The sequence below is a fragment of the Halichoerus grypus genome, chromosome 9 (genome assembly GCF_964656455.1).
Source record: "Halichoerus grypus chromosome 9, mHalGry1.hap1.1, whole genome shotgun sequence".
Taxonomy (NCBI): domain Eukaryota; kingdom Metazoa; phylum Chordata; class Mammalia; order Carnivora; family Phocidae; genus Halichoerus; species Halichoerus grypus.
In genome coordinates this window covers 58,584,097-58,602,273 of record NC_135720.1, presented here as the reverse complement: position 1 = coordinate 58,602,273, position 18,177 = coordinate 58,584,097, and the positions used below count along the sequence as shown (strand labels likewise).

Here is an 18,177-nt window from a genome sequence, read left to right as displayed (position 1 = left end):
AAAGTGAGTTGTAAAAGAGTTAACACAGTCAAGATCAGAATTCAGAAAACATCAGCCTTCATAGACATATTACATTTATAATCCTCTAGTATGCCATTTCAAAGGAGGGTAATTTTTCACAGTAAATTCTAAAAATGATTTTTCCCCTTATTCCTAACTTGTACATTATTGCCATCAATTAGTTAATACAGTAGAGTTATATCATAGGCACATTTACTTATTTGAATCAACCAAATAAAACATGCCAAATAAAAGTTATAGACAAAAACAATAATACTGGAGATTCTGCCACTATTTAATACACTGAATACTTGCTCCAGAGTGAATAGGGGATGAGCAATAAAAATATGATGCTCCCTTCATGTTTGAATCACCATATGCATCTCAAACTGTGAGCATCCTGCTGCACTGCAATGTTTAAAACCATGTTCCCCTTTTTAAAAAGATATACGGGGGCATCTGGGGGACTTAGTAGGTTAAGTGTTGGACTCTTGATTTTTGTGAGATTAGATCAAGCCCGGCATTGGATGTAGAGTCTCCTTGAGATTCTCTCTCCCTGTGCCCCTCCCCCCACATGCACTCTTTCACTCTCTCAAAATAAATAAATAAAATATTTAAAAAATATATATATACACACATCATGGCCATTAAACCAAGCCAACTTTTTCACCTAGTTCATGTGAAGAAACTGATTATTTTCCAAGTCTGGAAAAAAGACATGACTGCACACAACATACTATGACAGTGTGTTTTGACAAACTTGTGTCCAACTGAAGGATGCTCAAGGGCAATTTTAACTATGCATAATTTCCACCCAAGAAGTTTACTTTATATCCTAACTCATTCTTAAGCAAGAAGCAAGTGCTCTTCAATTGTTTCCAATCAAATTAGAAAACACACTTGGAGCATGAAGAACAGAGAAAGTAAGGAAAAGATAAATAATACACACATATACACGTTTTATATAAATCAACATAATGATTTATTAAAAATGAAATTTATATAAGATTGATACTCTCTAATTTACTTCCCCCAACTACTTACTTATATTAACCCCAGGTTTCCCACCCTAGGAAGAATGGACCTAGTTAGGCTCATAACTAAAAACCGAAGTCTTCATATTATAAAAGAGACCTCTGTAATTATATTAATTTTACTTTTTAAGGATAAAGAAAGCTTTTCTTTAAATGCCCTTGAAAAAACAAGTGTCTAGAAAAACATATCAGTACCAGTTAAGAACAAGAAGAGTAGTCAGAAAGCATTTCACAAACCCCAAAGAAGTTCACATATTACTCTAGAGAATACATGGAATAGATACACAACATACTAGGAGTGTGTATCTTAACTTTCTCCACACCGGTCCAGTTGAAAAGGTCCTGGCTCAGATTATCTGAGAAAGGCAGAATTCTCATTCCACCCCAACCTATGGACTTCTGGAGGACAGACCCAAAGAACTTCTGTCTGTCCCTTAATAAAACCTGAATTCACCAAACCAAAACTCTAGTGATTCTCTAGCCTTAGCTCTTTAGAGAGAAAGGGTTTTGCTGACCTTACATTTGTTCCACTATATCACAACTTTATGGAACACCACACATTCCTGAATATGAGCTTCTTTTGGAAATCTAACTCAAGTTTTTACACCCAAACAGCTAGGATTATCCACTCAGAACCCCAAAAAAATATTTATCAAAGGGTATGATGACCTTAATCTTTACTCCTTACTGTTTTGTGCTAGTAGAGGAAATTCTTAAATAGCCCTAACACCGACATTATATAAAAGAAGTTGGCACACACTCACTACCCCTTTCTCAAGTAGAGAAAAACACTAAAATCAGGACTCAGATGAATTTATATGGTAAACAAAAAATATAAAAACAGGAGAGTAAATTATTAACTAACTCACTAGGCATTATGAATGCCTCTCTATGCACAAATACATAGAGAGTAAAAATTCTGTGATGTTACTACACTGCACTTAATATATATGCTTTATTTATTATTTCTGGAAAAAAAAGGTATTGCCATGGCCATTATTTAACATTCAGGTCTGAACTGTTTGTTTCAATATTTATAAGTAAAAACTTAACTACCGATAAAAAAAACAGAGCACTTTCTTTCGCTTTCTGTGATATTAGTCAGAAACATGCCCTGACAAATAGAGTCCACCAGAATATTTCCCTGTGCCTTGCTCTGAGATGAACCATCACTTCTTATGAGGCTTCATCCTCTGCCACTCACAGCTTCCTAAACTGAAAAAATGTTTGAAAGGGTCAGGCCTATTAGTTCTCATTCTTTCTATTCTAACTTCTAGGCCACTTTTCTTAGTAATAAATTATATATTCTACAATTGAGAGGAAAAACAAGTTTTGACAATGACACTCCCTACCTTTTTAAAATCTAATTACTGAAAGAAACACCATGTTTCAAAAAGCATTACAAACATTTTTAAAATTCACTTTCTCTAATGTTTTAAAAAATTATAGCATGTGACTTTAAATTTTTTAAACAGTAATATAGTCATTTCTCTAAATATTGTTGGTTAACAATTTTTCTAGTGAAGATACCAGGAAAATCATGGTATCTGTTGACTTAATAAAAATCACATCTGTATAGGTTGAACAATGATGTTTTTCAATGTTTTATAAAAATTTCCATATAAGTATAGACCATAAAATAATTGACTACTGGATGTTGCTTTCTGATCATAAACATACTTAAAAAAAACTATCCGTACTTAAGTTATCAAATTTATGCACTCTTTCTCACATTAGTGACTTCTAAGTAGGTGAACACACCAGTCATCCTACTTTAAGTCTTCTCTTCACCAAGTTAATTAATCCCGTTTCTTTCCATCAACCCCCTCATTACGCCTCGGTTTATATACTGTAAATTGCAGTATTTTTTAAAAGACAAAGATCTGAAGCAAATAAGACAAAAATCAAAACTTGTTAATCTGCATGGCAAGTATATTAGCATTTGTTATTTTCTGAAATTTCCCATATTCTTGAAATATTCCATAATTAAAACTTTTAATTAAGTTTCAATAAATACAGAGGCTAATAAGAGAGATAACAGTTTTAAAGCATCAAACTAAATGGCAAATCGTAGGTTCTGAAAATACTACCTAAAAATTATTAGGTTAACGAGAGACTGAACATCTGAACACTGAGCATCTGGGTGCTTGTTTAATGTTCCTACACACATTGTGCTTCATTGCCATTTAAGGTAATAGTTCATAATAGGTCGCCAATTTTTTTAAATAGGTACCAACTTTTTAAAAGGTTAAAGGGGAAAAGGGACATAAAGTAAAAGATTAGACAAGCCCATCATAGCAGCACACTTTAAGAGACCATTTGTAAAGACCTGAGAAACACCAGGCTCACCAGGGTGAAAAAGTAAAACTCAAGGTGGTAATCTAACCAAGAAAGACTGAAACCTAATCAATTTTCACAATCATCTGAAAAAGAAGGTGTTAAACAAAGTGTTCTTTATCCCACTTTTTATTTAGCACCAATAAAAAATATATTGCATCTGGTGAAAACACTTTTTATCCCTTCATTAATTCATTCAAGAAAAATTTATTCAGTGGGGATACATGATAAAATTGCTGAAGTGAAACTGTCCCCTCTCTATTAGTAATATTTTCTTCTCTACAGGATCATCTCCAAGCCCAAAAATATGGTATAGGGGCTCCCATATTTAAAAACCTCCACTGACTCCACAGCCCTCTTCAATTAACACCCTACTTTTCAGCTTATCTACAACATAATTCCATTCCAATCAGGCTTCTACCTCCACTGTTCCACCAAAAGAGCTCAAATAACTTCAACATCGCCAAATTCAATGTTACAAATAACCTCACAAATAACCTCAACATTGCCAAATTCAATGTTACTTCTCAGTCCTTGTTTAATTCCTGTCAGTTTTTGACCTAGCCCTTCTAGATACAGTTGCTTCACTTTGCATCTAGGACACCAATATCTCATCTCTTGTTTTTTCTCCAACACTGGCACTTTTTCTCCTGTTGGTTCCTCCTCATCCTCCTATCCTTTAAGCACTGCTGTGCCCTAAGATCAGATCTCAGACCCTTTCTCTAGCTACACTTGTTCCTTAGGTGATCCCATTCAGTGTCAAGGCTTTAAGTATCATTTATATGCTAATTCCAAATTCTTACCTCCATCCCACACATCTCATCTCTATTCCAGATTTGTATACCCATTACTCTTTCACATCTCCACTTGCATGTCTAATAGTCAACTCAAACTTAAAAATATCAAAATTGATCTCCCAGTGAAAATCTCCTCCTGTGGTCTACCTCACTTTAATCAATCACAACTCCATTCTGCCTGTTGCTAAGGCCAAAAAAACTTGGGAGTTATGCTTCACTCATCAGCAAATTCTCCCAACTCTACCTTCAAAATATACTCAGAATCTCAGGGCGCCTGGGTGGCTCAGTCGTTAAACGTCTGCCTTCAGCTCAGGTCATGATCCCAGGGTCCTGGGATCGAGCCCCGCATCGGGATCCCTGCTCGGTGGGAAGCCTGCTTCTCTCTCTCCCACTCCCCCTGCTTGTGTTCCTCTCTCGCTGTGTCTCTGTCAAATAAATAAAAAATCTTAAATACATATATATATATATATATATATATATATATATATACACTCAGAATCTGACCACTTCTGACTATCACCCTCTCTTCCCTGGATTATTACAATCGCCTATCTAGTCTCCCTGTTTTCATCCTTACTCTCTAACAATCTAGTTTCCATACATAAACAAGAATGATTCTTCCCCAAAACAGGTTAACATTTGTGGCTCTCCTCTGCTCAAAACCTTTCAAAGGTTTCCCATATCTCTGAGTAAACTTCAAAAGGCTTAAAGAATATGGCTTTCTCTTACATTTTGATCTGATCTCTTGTAACTCTCCTCCTTGTTCATATTGGGACATCCATATTGGCCTTCCTTCCAGTGATATAACTATAGTAAGCAGATCTCCCTGCATGAACAGTTTTCTCCCACATGCCACATAGGTAGTTCCTTCATTTCCTCAGGTCTTTGCTTAAATGTTTCTTTACCAGAGAAGCCTTCTCTGAACATCCTATCTAAAATAGCACCCCCTTCTTTGATCCTTCTCTTACATCCAACTCACTTTACTTCATGGCACTTATCACATGACACATATTTTTTGTGTTTTTAATCAGCTTCATCCAATAGAATATGAGCCCTGTGAGGGTGGGAATTTTGCTTTATTTATTGCAGTATCCACATCACCAAAAATAAAATAGTGTTTGGGGCATAGTAGGTTCTCAGTAAGTATTTTGGCCAGATGGATGGACTGAGAAGAAGGATAAAAAGAGGCCAAAGTGGCCACAAAAAAGGGGCAGTATTTACAGGTCTGGACACATACACACACACACATATATATAAAATATATATTTTTTTAATATTAACATCATCTTCATTTCGGGACCTCAAAAATATCCCCCCTCCCCCACGTAAGTTAATTTAATCATTTGATTAATTTATTTTAGTCCTTAAGGAGATGTTTTGCAAACTAGTAAGTTTTCTCAAACACAAAAGAAATAAAAATCTAACGTGATTTATTCAACTCACGCCACTCTTCTCAAAGAACTCAAGAACTTATACACGCAGAAATTTAATTCTAAAATTAATATTTGGGTATTTTCTAAATCTCAGGCTAATATAACAGAAAACAAAAAGCAATGGTAAAAGTTGACGTTACTAGAAAACCTAGGGTAGGAGTGGGCTCAGAAGGAAAACCATAGTAGAAGAATGTAGGAACAGCTTTCACTCACCTGATATTTCTTAACTAGCATCTCTATTATATCCAATAAATACAAAGAGAAGAGCTCTGAAAAACTGGAGTTAAATCAATCATTTTTCAAACTCCCTAATAACTCTAAATTTTTTTCCCCAAGCTAATGGCCAAAATCAGTAACTTAGGATATCAACTTTTTCACTTTTTAAATCAATGACAAAGCCTCTACCTGGCTGACCAGGCAGCATTCACGGGTATTAGTATTTTTCCTTGCTTCAAGTCAATTCAAAGTCTCACAAAGCCAGCATCTTGACTAGCACCTCACAACTGCAGTAGTGTATGTCTTGCTCTCCCCCAGTACCTTGCATGGTTCTTAGCCTACACCAAGAAACTCCAATATTTGTTCAATAATGTGTACTCAGAACATTAATCTGTGACTCTTTCCAGAAGTAATCTTTAGGTTATTCCTTGTTTCCCCATCCCCAGAGTACAGACAGTGCTAATATTTTGCTAAGTTTCCTTCACTCCTTAAAGAATGCTCAGAAAAACCATTTAACAAACCCCCCTGGTGTTAAAAGTCCTGCTTAAATCAGGTCTAATTTAGAAAATGCATGCACACTGGGAAAAAATGCACTTATTTTTGAAAACTGAGTATTATCCTCACATTAAGTTCTTCTTATAAATCATTTATGTAGGGTTTTATAATTAAGTTTCTTAAACCAAGATGAAGGTATATTTATCTCTACTGATGTTTAAAAGTAGAATTTAACATTTTTATATTGTTTCATCTGATTAGCCTTTTGGGCATTTTATTGACTTTCAAGAAAGTAAGTAAAGAAATTTTTCTAAAAAGACAAATAGAACCCTCCAACAAAGGTGTGTCTGCGTGGTTTTCTGTCTTTGGACGTGTAAGAATTGGAGGCAAAGAAACATGGCCTTGGAGAAGTCTGGGGCCAGCCTTCTCCCTGCAGGCTCAAGATCAACCATCCCAGATAGGAAAAAAAAAAAAAGAAGAAGAAAAGAAAAATTGTCTCACCAATAAGAATTTCCTCTCTTTGGAATGGAATATGTTTTCCTTTATCAGATTTGCATGCCATGTTTCTTAGCTACACACAACTGAGTGACTTGCTAGTCACTGACTTAATTTCAAAATGACCTAGCAAGTCTTTAAAAATGCTGGGAAAGTGGGGTGGCTGGGTGGCACAGTCAGTAAAGCGTCTGACTCTTGGTCTTGGTTCAGGTCATGACTCAGGGTCATGAGATGGAAGCCTACCTTGGGCTCTGCTTGGGATTCTCTCTCCCTTTCCCTCTGCCCCTCTCTATTCCCTCCACCCCCACCACACCCACTCTCTCTCTCTAAAATAAATAAATATTTTAAAAAATAAATAAAAATAAAAATTCTGGGAAACATTAGCAACTACCTGACTACTCCATAATCCTGAGATAATTCCCTCCCTTCTTTTGAAGTTCTGCTTTAATAGACCAGAACAGAAAATTAAGAGGCTTCTGAATTCATATGGTATAATCAGAAGTTCTCCAATATGAACTGGTTGCGCTGGAATCACTGGGGAGTTGTTTGAACACAGACATTTCTAGACACCACCCCCAGAAATTCTGATTCGGTATGTTTGAAAATCTCTGGTTTAGTTATTAAATAACTAGGTGTGAACTTTCTCTCCTTCAAATATAAATATTTCTCAGCAATGATCTTATTAAAACATATCCTGAGAATGCTTACTGCTACCTGTAAATTTATTACATATTACTAGCTTAAAAATTATGTACCTCTTCCAAATTCCACCCTTATTTTCCATGTCAGTTCAAACCTTTGATAATGAATGAACTTCCTAACAATTCTCTTTGAAGAGATCACAGAAGTGGAGGAAGATAAGCCCAAAACTCCAAAACCAGAAAGATAAAATGAGACTCTATCTTAATTTACAAAGGTCCCCAAGAGTTAGCCTATTCAAATAACAATGAGGAGAGGCATAGTAGGAAAGTCAAATAAAAATAACGAGAACTGGGGTGCCTGGGTGGCTCAGTCCTTAAGCATCTGCCTTCCGCTCAGGTCATGGTCCCAGAGTCCTGGGATCAAGCCCCACATCGGGCTCCCTGCTTGGCAGGAAGCCTGCTTCTCCCTTTCCCACTCCCTCTGCTTGTGTTCCCTCTCTCGCTGTGTCTCTCTCTGTCAAATAAATAAAAAAATAAAATCTTTTTTAAGATTTATTTATTTATTTATTTGAGAGAGAAAGAACACAAGCAGGGGGAGCAGCAGAGTGGGAGGGAGAAGCAGGCTCTCCACTGAGCAGGGAGCCCAATGCAGGGCTCGACCTGACCTGAGCTAAAGGCAGAGGCTTAGCCAACTGAGCCACCTAGGCGCCCCTCAAAATGATTTTTTTTGCCCCTTTCAGGTGAATGATCTGATTAAATCAAAATATTCAGAGATGGATTAAATTGCATTAAATCTGAATGAGTTTCAGAAATAAGACAACCTGTAAAGCTGATGATCATACCTAACAGCAGAAAAATGAAACTGAACAAACAGCAAACATTCTCAAACATACTTGCTCATCTACATGCAAAATAGAGGACTTAAATGAGATGGTATATGCTAAATGAATGAACATTTATATAGTCTACTATCAGCTAGGCATTATACTAGGCAAAAGATGTAAGAAATAAGACCCAGTACCTACTTTAAAAAACTTTACAGTACATTGTAGAAGACAGACACATAATGCCTACCTTCTTACAATTAATAAATACATAAGATACCTTATTCTTTCCTCCTTGGTAATTATGCACTTTTTCTTTCCATAAATGTTTGTGTTTGTTAAAATTTCAACTTCAGGTAGATATCTTCTCAAAGTTGAAAACTGTGCCACATTATATCAAGATATACTTTGCACTACAAAGCCTTATGCTAACTACCTCCCCAGAGAAGGTACTATGGGGCAAAAAACTTACTTATCAGTAAGTACCATACATATTTCTGATGAATATGCTTTGTGCATATAATTCTTGTGAATTAGAAGTTATTAACACATAGGAGATCCAATGAGACCAATGTAAAAGCTGGAAAAATAAAGTCTTTTTCAGGTAGAAACTGACTTCCAATTGTGAACTTTGTATTTAAGCCAATTTTGCAAAAAGAAAAAAAAATTATTCTTGGGGCTCCTGCGTGGCTCAGTGGGTTAAGCGGCCAACTCTTGATTTCGGCTCAGGTCATGATCTCAGGGTCCTGAGACAGAGCCCCACGTTGGGCTCCCCAAGTGTGCTTGAGATTCTCTCTCTTCCTCTCCCTCTGCCCCTCGCCCCACTCGTGCTCCCTCTTTCTCTCTCAAATAAATAAATAAATCTTAAAAAAAAAGGAAAAAATTACTCTTAACTGGCAAAACATTGGCATATATACTTTCTTTTTGATCAAAGGCAAAATCAAGTCATGCTATTCAAGAAAAATAATCTGCTCCTCTTTAGAGGCCAGTTACATATAAATACTGACAATAACTTAGTTTCATGAAAAGCCTTACTTTGGTCCACTAGAGATCCACGACATGAAGAGGAACCCTACTTAAGATTCTGTTAAAAGGGTGTGGGACTATAGAAAGTTCCATAAGCACAGACACTGTATCTCTCTTGATTTTTCTAGGCATAGCACAGTGTCTGGCACAGATGAAGACATGAATGAATGAAATGATAAAAGAAAACTGTTCAACAGGGATCAAGAAGGCTAAACCATGAAAAATTAATTCATTCAATAAGATTATTTAGCCTACACTTAACTGGCATCTCTAAGGAGCATTTTTCTCATGCGAGACTATTATTATAGCCATCATTAAAAATAAAAGATACATGCACAGAAGTTCAATCCAGAGTAGAATCAAAAGCTGAATTCTTAACTTTTCACAACACTCTGAAAATGAGAAAAAAAAAAACATTTCATCCATGAAACATGAAATCTAGTGATGGAGATACTGGTTATTCAATCCAATCTTACTTAGAGAAAGAAAATATGCTTACTAGCTTGAGTGTACATGTGATACCATTCATATCAAACTTTTAGCTAACGCTAAAATTATGCTTCTTTTAAACCAAAGAATAGCAAAATACACGAACGCATTGCATTCAATAAATAAGTTAACTTATGATATAAAAACTATTTAATACAACTGCCCCCATTCCCACACCACCCTCACACGCGCACACATTTACTTACTTCAAAATGAAATTCTAGACTCGGCGATTGCTAAATTCACCCACAAGTCACCATGACCAACTCCCTAACCAGACTATTTACTTTTCAGTGTGGGGGTAAAAAAAATATGAAGCATACTTTTCTCCCAAAATCTGTGTGAGGAAAACGAAAAAGTTACCACAGCTTTGTAACAAAACAAACAAAACCTAAAGAAAACAAATTACCCTCGCCCAGGAAAGAAAAATCACCCCACCTGGTCACCACGTTGTGGCCTAACACCTGGGCAATATGTGGCTTGGGTTGATTTTTTTGATCACCACCCCCCACCTACAAATTCCAAGAGTGGGACCAGACTGTCAGAGACCACGATCAAGACTTCAGGCCCCGCGAGGGATGACAGCTCGTGGCTTGCCCCCTAGTCCCGAGGGGACTATCCGGTCGCGTCGCCCACCCCGAAGTCCCTGCCTCCCGCCACCTACCCCTGGACGCGGCGCCCCTCCTCCTTCTCCCACCTCCACCTCCTCACCTCTCGGCCCCAGCTCACGCGCTTCCCATCACTCGGTCAGCTCCTACCTTCCCGTCTCCCTCTCTTTCGTTTTCATTTTTACTTTCCACGCCGGGTGGGGAGCGGAGGGCAGAGCCGAAGATGCCAGCGGACGACTGCACCACTATGCCTTCCTCTGCACCCCACCCGGAGCTCTCTGGGGTCGCTCCCAGTCACAGAGTACAGCGCCCCGACCACCGTACAGACCTACAAACCCGGCGAGGAGGGAGGGGGCGGGGCAGGCGCGAGCTTACACGTCACCCGCCCGCAGCGGCGCCAACGTCGGCACGTCGGCTCCCTCCTGCCCCACCCCGTCCGCGCGCGCCGCCGCGCGCCTCCCGCCCGCAGAGCAGAGCGGCGAAGAGGACCGGCCTGGCGCCGAGGGCGCGCCCCGAAACGGGCACGGGCGCGAACGCGCGCGTTCCCAGGACTCCGCGGTCAGGTTGGTGTCCCTGCGGAGTCAGGCCTCCTGTCTCTAGCTCACTACCGGAGAACTTTCCCCGCAATTACTTGAGTTGACTGCCTCTTTTCTCCTATTCTTTTCCCTAAGATGAAGACAAAGAAGTAACAATTCCTATAAAGGAGAGAAGAGCAGTAAGTATGAAGTCTGAAGAACCGGGTAATTGCGATCTTCATCACCAGCCGGAGCTCCCAGCTACTGGACACTTTATACACGGTTCTCTGGTCTACAGGTCCGCTTTCCTTAAGCTTTCTGAATTCTCAGCTCAGTTACCTTAAAGTTATCTCTGCTAGCCGGTCCTTTGGTCTGACGGTCCCCACCAAAAATAAAATGTCTGAAGATTCCCTGGTTCATTTGAAAAGACAGACGACATTAAGAAAAATTAACTAACCTCAAGAACTGTGTATACAGTTCTAGACTAAACGTCGACATGAGGGCATGACTTAATGTGTCCTAGCTTCCTCCTCTTCCATCCCCCTTTCTCATGAGCAATGTGTCTTGATGCATAATGGAACTGTGTTTTATAGAAAGGCAGTCAATAGTGATCCACTTAATACTCTTCACTGGCCAAACCATAACTGGAGTTCTGTGTTCAGTCTAGATTGAGCACTTAAAAAAACAAACAAACAAACAAACAAAAAACAACCTCAGAGAAGCTGGGATTATTTCATAGAAGAGCAGATGATGAAGAGAACCCCAAAACGTACCACATAAAAAAAAGTACTGATTGAACTTGGGAGGATTCTCATAGAAGAGAGAAAGCTCCTGGAACATCTCCAAATAAACACTAGTCATGTGACATTAGATTTATTTCATGTGGTCTCAAGAGATGCAGACTTGAGAGAAACAGATTTCAGATCCTGAAAAGAAAATCCCCTTCTAGCACTAGTCAGAGAAGTTGTCTGCCTTAGGATATGTGGATGCCTCAACCACTGGATTTGACCTTAATTAGATTCTAAAGGCTTACTTCCTAGGCACTAGGTGAAGGGGAGCCATACATCAAAAGAATTAGTTCATGGTTTTATTAAAGTTATTCCCAACCCTGAGATTGGATCAGCCCATGGTCCCAGACTTAAAAGAATTTACAGGTTAACTTATGAGACAAGACAAATGCGTCAAAAGGTAAATAATGAGAGGAAGCCGCATGGTAATGAGAGGTACTAACAAAAAGTGCTAGAAATTCACATGACAGATTGTTCTTATCACAGTTCCTTGGAGACTTAAGGAAGAAGGAGGAGATTGAAAATGGACCCCACTAGAACTGCCCTAGAACTAATCAAATGCAACTCTGTACCCTTGAAATGGATGCATCCAAATGGAAACATGCAGTAAGTACAAAATATACACCATATTTTGAAACTTAGTACAAAAAAAAGTAAAATATCTTAATTCTTATATTGAGTACCTATTGAAATATTAACATTTGGTATACACTGGGTCAATATATTTAAAAGTAATTTTACCTGTTCATTTTTTTTAAATATGGCTACTAGAAAGTTTTAAAGTACATAGGTGGCTTGCATCTTATTTCTATTAGACAGTCCTGACCTAGAGGAAAACACACTTCACTGAACTCGAAGAACTATATTTGTCCTCTTTGTAATCCCTGGAGGGTTTTCCAAAATGTCAGTGGAAAGAGTCTGATGACAGGATTCCTAATGAAGAGAAAGAAGACTGTCCAGAAAGTGTGCTGTGAGCAAAGACAAGGAACCAAGATTGCAGATGCACTCTATGATAATGAGTAACTTGTTGGTCTATAATAGAAGGTGCTTATTGGAAGGTAGTGACAATAAAGTTAAAATTAGAAACTAATCTGTAAGAAGACTCAATTTTTAATTTAAGGAATTTAGTACTGTAGGCAATCAGGATCTGGCAGTTAGAAAATAGGATTGTATGAATCTTTTGTCAATATTGAGTAGTGTGGGGATGCCTAGGTGACTCAGTCAGTTAAGCGTCTGCCTTCAGCTCAGGTCATGATCCCAGGGTCCTGGGATGGAGTCCCGCATTGGGCTCCTTGCTCAGCAGGAAGCCTGCTTCTCCCTCTACCTGCTGCTCCCCCTGCTTTTGCTCTCTCTCTCTGACAAATAAATAAAATCTTAAAAAAAAAAATATTGAGTAGGGTGGGTTGAAATTAATGGGTGGTTGGGCAACCAACTAAAACTCGTACTTAAAAATGTATTATTCCAAAAACAATAGGGGATTGCTTTAAACTGATTATAGTAGTCCTGCCCCTGGTCCAAGGTTTCCCTTTCTGTTGTTTCAGTTACCTGAGGTCAACCACAATCTGGAAGCAGATGATCCTTCTTCTGATATATCATCAAAGGGTGAATAGTGGCCTACTGCTATGTCAGAATGCCTGTGACATTCACTTCACTTCATCAGTAGGTGTTTTATCCTCTCACATCCAAAGAAGAAAGGTGAGTACACTACAATAAGATATTTAGAGAAAGAGACCACATTCACATAACTTTTATTACATTATATTGTTGTAATTATTCTATTATTAGCCATTGTTGTTAATCTTTTACTGTACCTAATTTATAAACTGAACTTTATCATAACTATGTATGTGTAGGAAAAAACATAGTATATACAGGGTTTGGTACTAGCATTGGTTTCAGGCATCTACTGGAGCTGTCTTAGAAGTATCTTGCACAGATAAGAGGGGATTATTGTACAGCACATCTCTAAAGTGGAATAATTTATAAGAATTAAAAAGTATGGCATGAATCTGTATTTCTTGATATGGAAATATATCAAGGAGTACAATTGAGTAAATAGTTTGTAAAATAATGCATGCACAACATGAACCCATATGTGTAAAATTACAAACGTGTGTGTATGTAACTAGATTTGACTAATAGTGCCTTAATTTTCTCAAAATTGTCTCAAAAACAGAAAATCTCAAGGTGAAAGTGCTTCCAACATATTTTCATTGGCTCAACAAAGTCATCCATGTTTTTTGGTCCTTTTCATCTCTATGTTCTATCATCCTTAGCATGTTAGCCTTTCATTCTCACCCTTATCACACCATGAGTTGTCAGAATGGGTTGGTATGCTCCAGACTCATGTCTAGCCCTTAGTATCTCTTTCAGTATGTGTGTCCATTAGGTCTGTTCAGCTCACCAGTGTCCCACAGCCTCGGCTTCTGGACCTTTTTGGTTTTACCTATTCTCAGTCCATTGTTCCCCCTTCTTTTTGCATACCCCAACTAAAAACATTGGTCTTAAAATTACATCTTTGCTGGACCCCAGTGCAGTTTCTATCCTGGAGCTGACACTTGACCTCTGGGGGATGCTGATTAATAAAAGACTCAATTTTAAAATGAGCTTCCCTAGTCTTGTTAATAAATGATGATGATATGGAAAAAAAATTGTGATGGGAGACACTGTTGGTTGCCTAACCAGTCACCATTTTTCTCCTCTTCCTTAATTAATAAAATGAATTTGTTAGGTTACCAAACAACTAAAGAAATGTGAGCTCTTCCCATTACCCTGGAAGTAATTCTATTTCCCTTTCAATAAGAATTTTGTAGAGGTGGTCATGTGACCAAGGGATAGTCAGTTAGGGGGGATTCTGCAATAGGTTCTATCTAAGTGGCAAATATATGCTTATAAAATCTATAGAGAGTTATTCTTGGCTAACTGTTCAAGATGGTGGACTCGGCATATAATTTGCCTAATGTTCTTTCCTATACACTGCTGAAATAAAAATTTAGAAGTAGAAAAACTGAGGAATAAATAAAAAGTAAAGATAGTGAGTTTGTATGCATGTACTTATGTGGAGAGAAGGATGATCAGCAGAAAAGAGAAAAGTGAATAAAACTTCAACAATTTCCTGGGAAACAAAGCTATAATAGAGGTCTGACTAGGAATAACACCCAAAACCATTGCCAAAAATTACAGTGAAGAAGCTACAAAAGAGTTGGTTGAGGCATGGCAGAGAACAGAAGTGAGATTAAGGGTTGAAAATGGGGATAACATTGTAAATATGGTACACTTGACTCAGGCACCACACACATTTCCTTCTTCATTGTACACACTGAGAGCTGACAAAGACACCTGCCACCAAACAAAGAAACCAAAAAGACCCCAAAAGTCTTCTTCAAATGAATTGTGTAAATAGTAGAGAGGAAATGAAAGCTTTTATGTTGACAACACAAAGTAATACCATTCTCATTCTGGTACTCAGGACCAGCATCCAGAGAGCTAGTTACTTGCCTACTCATCCCTAAAGTAAACCTGATATTTAGCATTCCTGGTCCTGCCCTATCAAACCCAGCCACTTGTTCACAATTACTACATAGGAGAGAAAATTGGAAGACATCCTACTTACTAAAAGCAAAGGAAGGGCGCCTGGGTGGTTCAGTCAGTTAAGCGTCTGCCTTCGGCTCAGGTCATGATCCCAGGGTCCTAGGATCAAGCTCCGTGTCGGGCTCCCTGCTTAGTGGGGCCTGCTTCTCCCTCTGCCTGCTGCTCCCCCTGTTTGTGCTCTCTCTCTCTCTCTCTCAAATGAATAAATAAAATCTTTAAAAAAAAAAAACAAAGGAAAACCACATCAATGACCAATTTGTATATATATATATTTTATATATTTTAATTTTTTAATTTAATGTATTTAAATACTTTAAACATATTAAATATATATTTTATATATGTTGTTAAATATATATTTTATATATGTTGTTAAATATATATTTATATACATTTTGTATGTATATTTATTATATATTATAGATAACATATAAATGTAAATATATCTTATATAACCTATATATATAGAATAATATATATTTACATAAATATTTATTTTATATTGTGTATGTATGTATGTATAAACATACAATAAAGAATCAACAGGCAAATCAGGAAAAGCACCATTATGAAAGAGAAAGACAAAGAAGAACAGAAAACAAACTCTAAAGGAAACAGATATAATTCACAAAATAAAAGGGAACATTTTTTAAAAACACTCCAATTTATAAGCTTCAGTATTCAGAATATATTATATCTATAAGCTACAAACAAGGTACTCTGAAGAAGAAGCAACCGTAGAATGAAATAGAGTTCTGAGACACTAAAAACGTGATTACTTAAATAAAAAATTCGAGGGAAGTACCAGAGATAAAATCGAAGAAATCTAGAACATAGCATACAAAGACATAAACAGAAAATATGAGAAAAGATAAGAGTCATGGAGAGCCAATCCAATGGACTAACATTCAACTACTAGAGAAGAGATTTAGAAAAAAAAAAAGTGAGAAAAAAATGTTTTAATTGTAAGAGATCTTTTTAGAATGTAGAAGGAAATAAGTTTTCAGATTGAGTAGACTACAGGGTATCAGAAAATAGATGAAAAAAGATTCACACCTGGAGATATTATCATGTAACACCAAGAATAAAAACTAGGAATAATACTGGTCAATAATAATAATGATAATAAATCCCCAAAGTTTCTAAACATAAAAGACACGTTATCAATGAAAGAATAAAAATCAGACCTATTGGGGCACGTGGGTGGCTCGATCAGTTAAGCGTCCGACTCTTGATTTTGACTTCGGTCATGATCTCAGGGTCGTGTAATTGAGCCCCACATCGGGCTCCTCTCTGGGCGTGGAGCCTGCTTGAGATTCTCTCTTTCCCTCTCCCTCTCCCTCTGCCCTTCCCAACCCTCTCTCTCCCTCTCTTAAAAAAAAGAAAAAAAAATCAGACCTATTAACAGCACTGGATCCTAGAATGATGGAATATTTTCAAAGTTTTAATGGCAGATATGGTTATAAAGATTTTTAGACCATCAAGGATGTGGAACTGCAGAAGATTTTCCTCCCATGGGATCTTTACTCCAGCGAAATAAGGGCAGAAACTCCAGGAAATAGTCCAGTCAAAAAAAGACTGAAAAATAAGAGGAAAACATGGAATTCTGGAAAAGATGTACCAATCTTAGAAAGAGGCAAACAGACATTCCCAGAAAGGGCTGGGCAGCAAGTCTAGAGAGGAAGCAGGAAGAGTTCAAGGAGCAGGCTTTTATGGAAGTAAATGGGAAATCCAGTAGAATAAATGGTAAGATAGGGAATTTTTTAAAAAGTGAAAGCTATAATAAATGAAATACTGTAAGGATAAAATGTGTAAAGGGGGTAGTAAAGGAAATTCAGGAAAAAAAAATCATTAGGAAAAGGGTCAAAACAGTTCAGATGACTACCCTTAGGATTGAGAGGAGGAAGGGAGCTAGCAAAAGAGAAAGAGGGTAGCCAAAGAGGAAAGAGATTAGCAAAGATATATAAAATCATTTTTTAAAAAAGTCATCAAGGTTAATTCCTGCTCAAAGTCAAGGAGAATGGAGACTTGGTTAATGTCTTTGGAGATTTATATAATTGATGAATTGGAAACAATTTTAGTAACTTGATAGAGATGGAAATCAGATGGCAAATTAAGAGAATAAATGAGAAGAAAGAAAATGGAGACAGGGATGAGAATCATTTTTGTTTAATAAATGCACGAAAAAAGCAGAGCAGTAGAGGAAATATTAGGGTCCAGAGAAAGACTTTTGTCTGTGTGTGTTTTTAAGATAGAAAAACAAGCAAACATACAAGATATTGATAGAAGGAAAGAATCTTTAAGAGTTGAGTAAAGATAACAGTGAGCTGAGAGTAAAGATAACAGTGAGAAGACAGACAGGGATATACTCAAGACCATACGTGAAGTTGTTCTTAACCTTGGTAGAGAGACTTTTTCCTGTGAGACAAGACGAAAGAAGTAGAGGATGTTTGAAAATCAGGAAAAGTTAAAGGTATTGAAGAATGTATAGCTATAAAAATTTCAAAGTTGAATATACAATATGAATGGTATTCTTCTTTTAGCAGCCTTGAAATTATGGCTTGTTCAGCGTATGAATATTCTTAACTATTTCCTGTAAGATAGTAAGATACATTAAGTTTTCATAATTTACTATAAAATACAGACAAAAACCAAATTCAAACATATAGCCATAGGTTAGGTTTTAAAGAGCAATACCACTCGGTCAGTATAAACATAAGTAGTGAAAACTGCAAGTCAGAGAGTTCTCATTGGCTAATTTGACTTGATATCTAGTTAGTTTCCCAAATGCCAGGTGAGAATTCGTGACAAGTATGAGTATGCATATGAATACAGGTTTATTTCTATAAATGGGATTGGGGGGAAAGAAGATTAGGGGTAGTTAGCTT

General features: G+C 37.3%; 2 protein-coding genes and 1 non-coding gene across 5 annotated transcripts in view; 2 read left to right on the top strand and 1 right to left on the bottom strand.

Annotated features, from left to right (window-relative positions):
* ASCC3 (activating signal cointegrator 1 complex subunit 3) overlaps window positions 1-10,794 on the bottom strand; it is a 359,389-nt gene extending 348,595 nt beyond the window's left edge. Inside the window, exons 1-2 of one of the 2 annotated variants that reach the window (XM_078054943.1) lie at window positions 10,499-10,794; window positions 9,994-10,124 (exon numbers count right to left, since the gene is read on the bottom strand). The gene's annotated coding sequence lies outside the window, so the exon portion shown is untranslated. The remainder of the gene's footprint in view (window positions 1-9,993; window positions 10,125-10,498) is intronic. The other variant, XM_078054942.1, reaches the window with a different exon arrangement.
* LOC118521371 (small nucleolar RNA SNORA38) lies at window positions 6,641-6,773 on the top strand. The gene has a single exon (XR_004910116.1). It is a non-coding gene; the product is annotated as a small nucleolar RNA SNORA38 (small nucleolar RNA).
* A 65-nt stretch (window positions 10,795-10,859) lies between the features above and the next one.
* GRIK2 (glutamate ionotropic receptor kainate type subunit 2) overlaps window positions 10,860-18,177 on the top strand; it is a 1,096,112-nt gene continuing 1,088,794 nt past the window's right edge. For both annotated transcript variants that reach the window (XM_078054938.1, XM_078054941.1), the window contains exons 1-4: window positions 10,860-10,958; window positions 11,067-11,208; window positions 12,185-12,304; window positions 13,240-13,393. The gene's annotated coding sequence lies outside the window, so the exon portion shown is untranslated. The remainder of the gene's footprint in view (window positions 10,959-11,066; window positions 11,209-12,184; window positions 12,305-13,239; window positions 13,394-18,177) is intronic.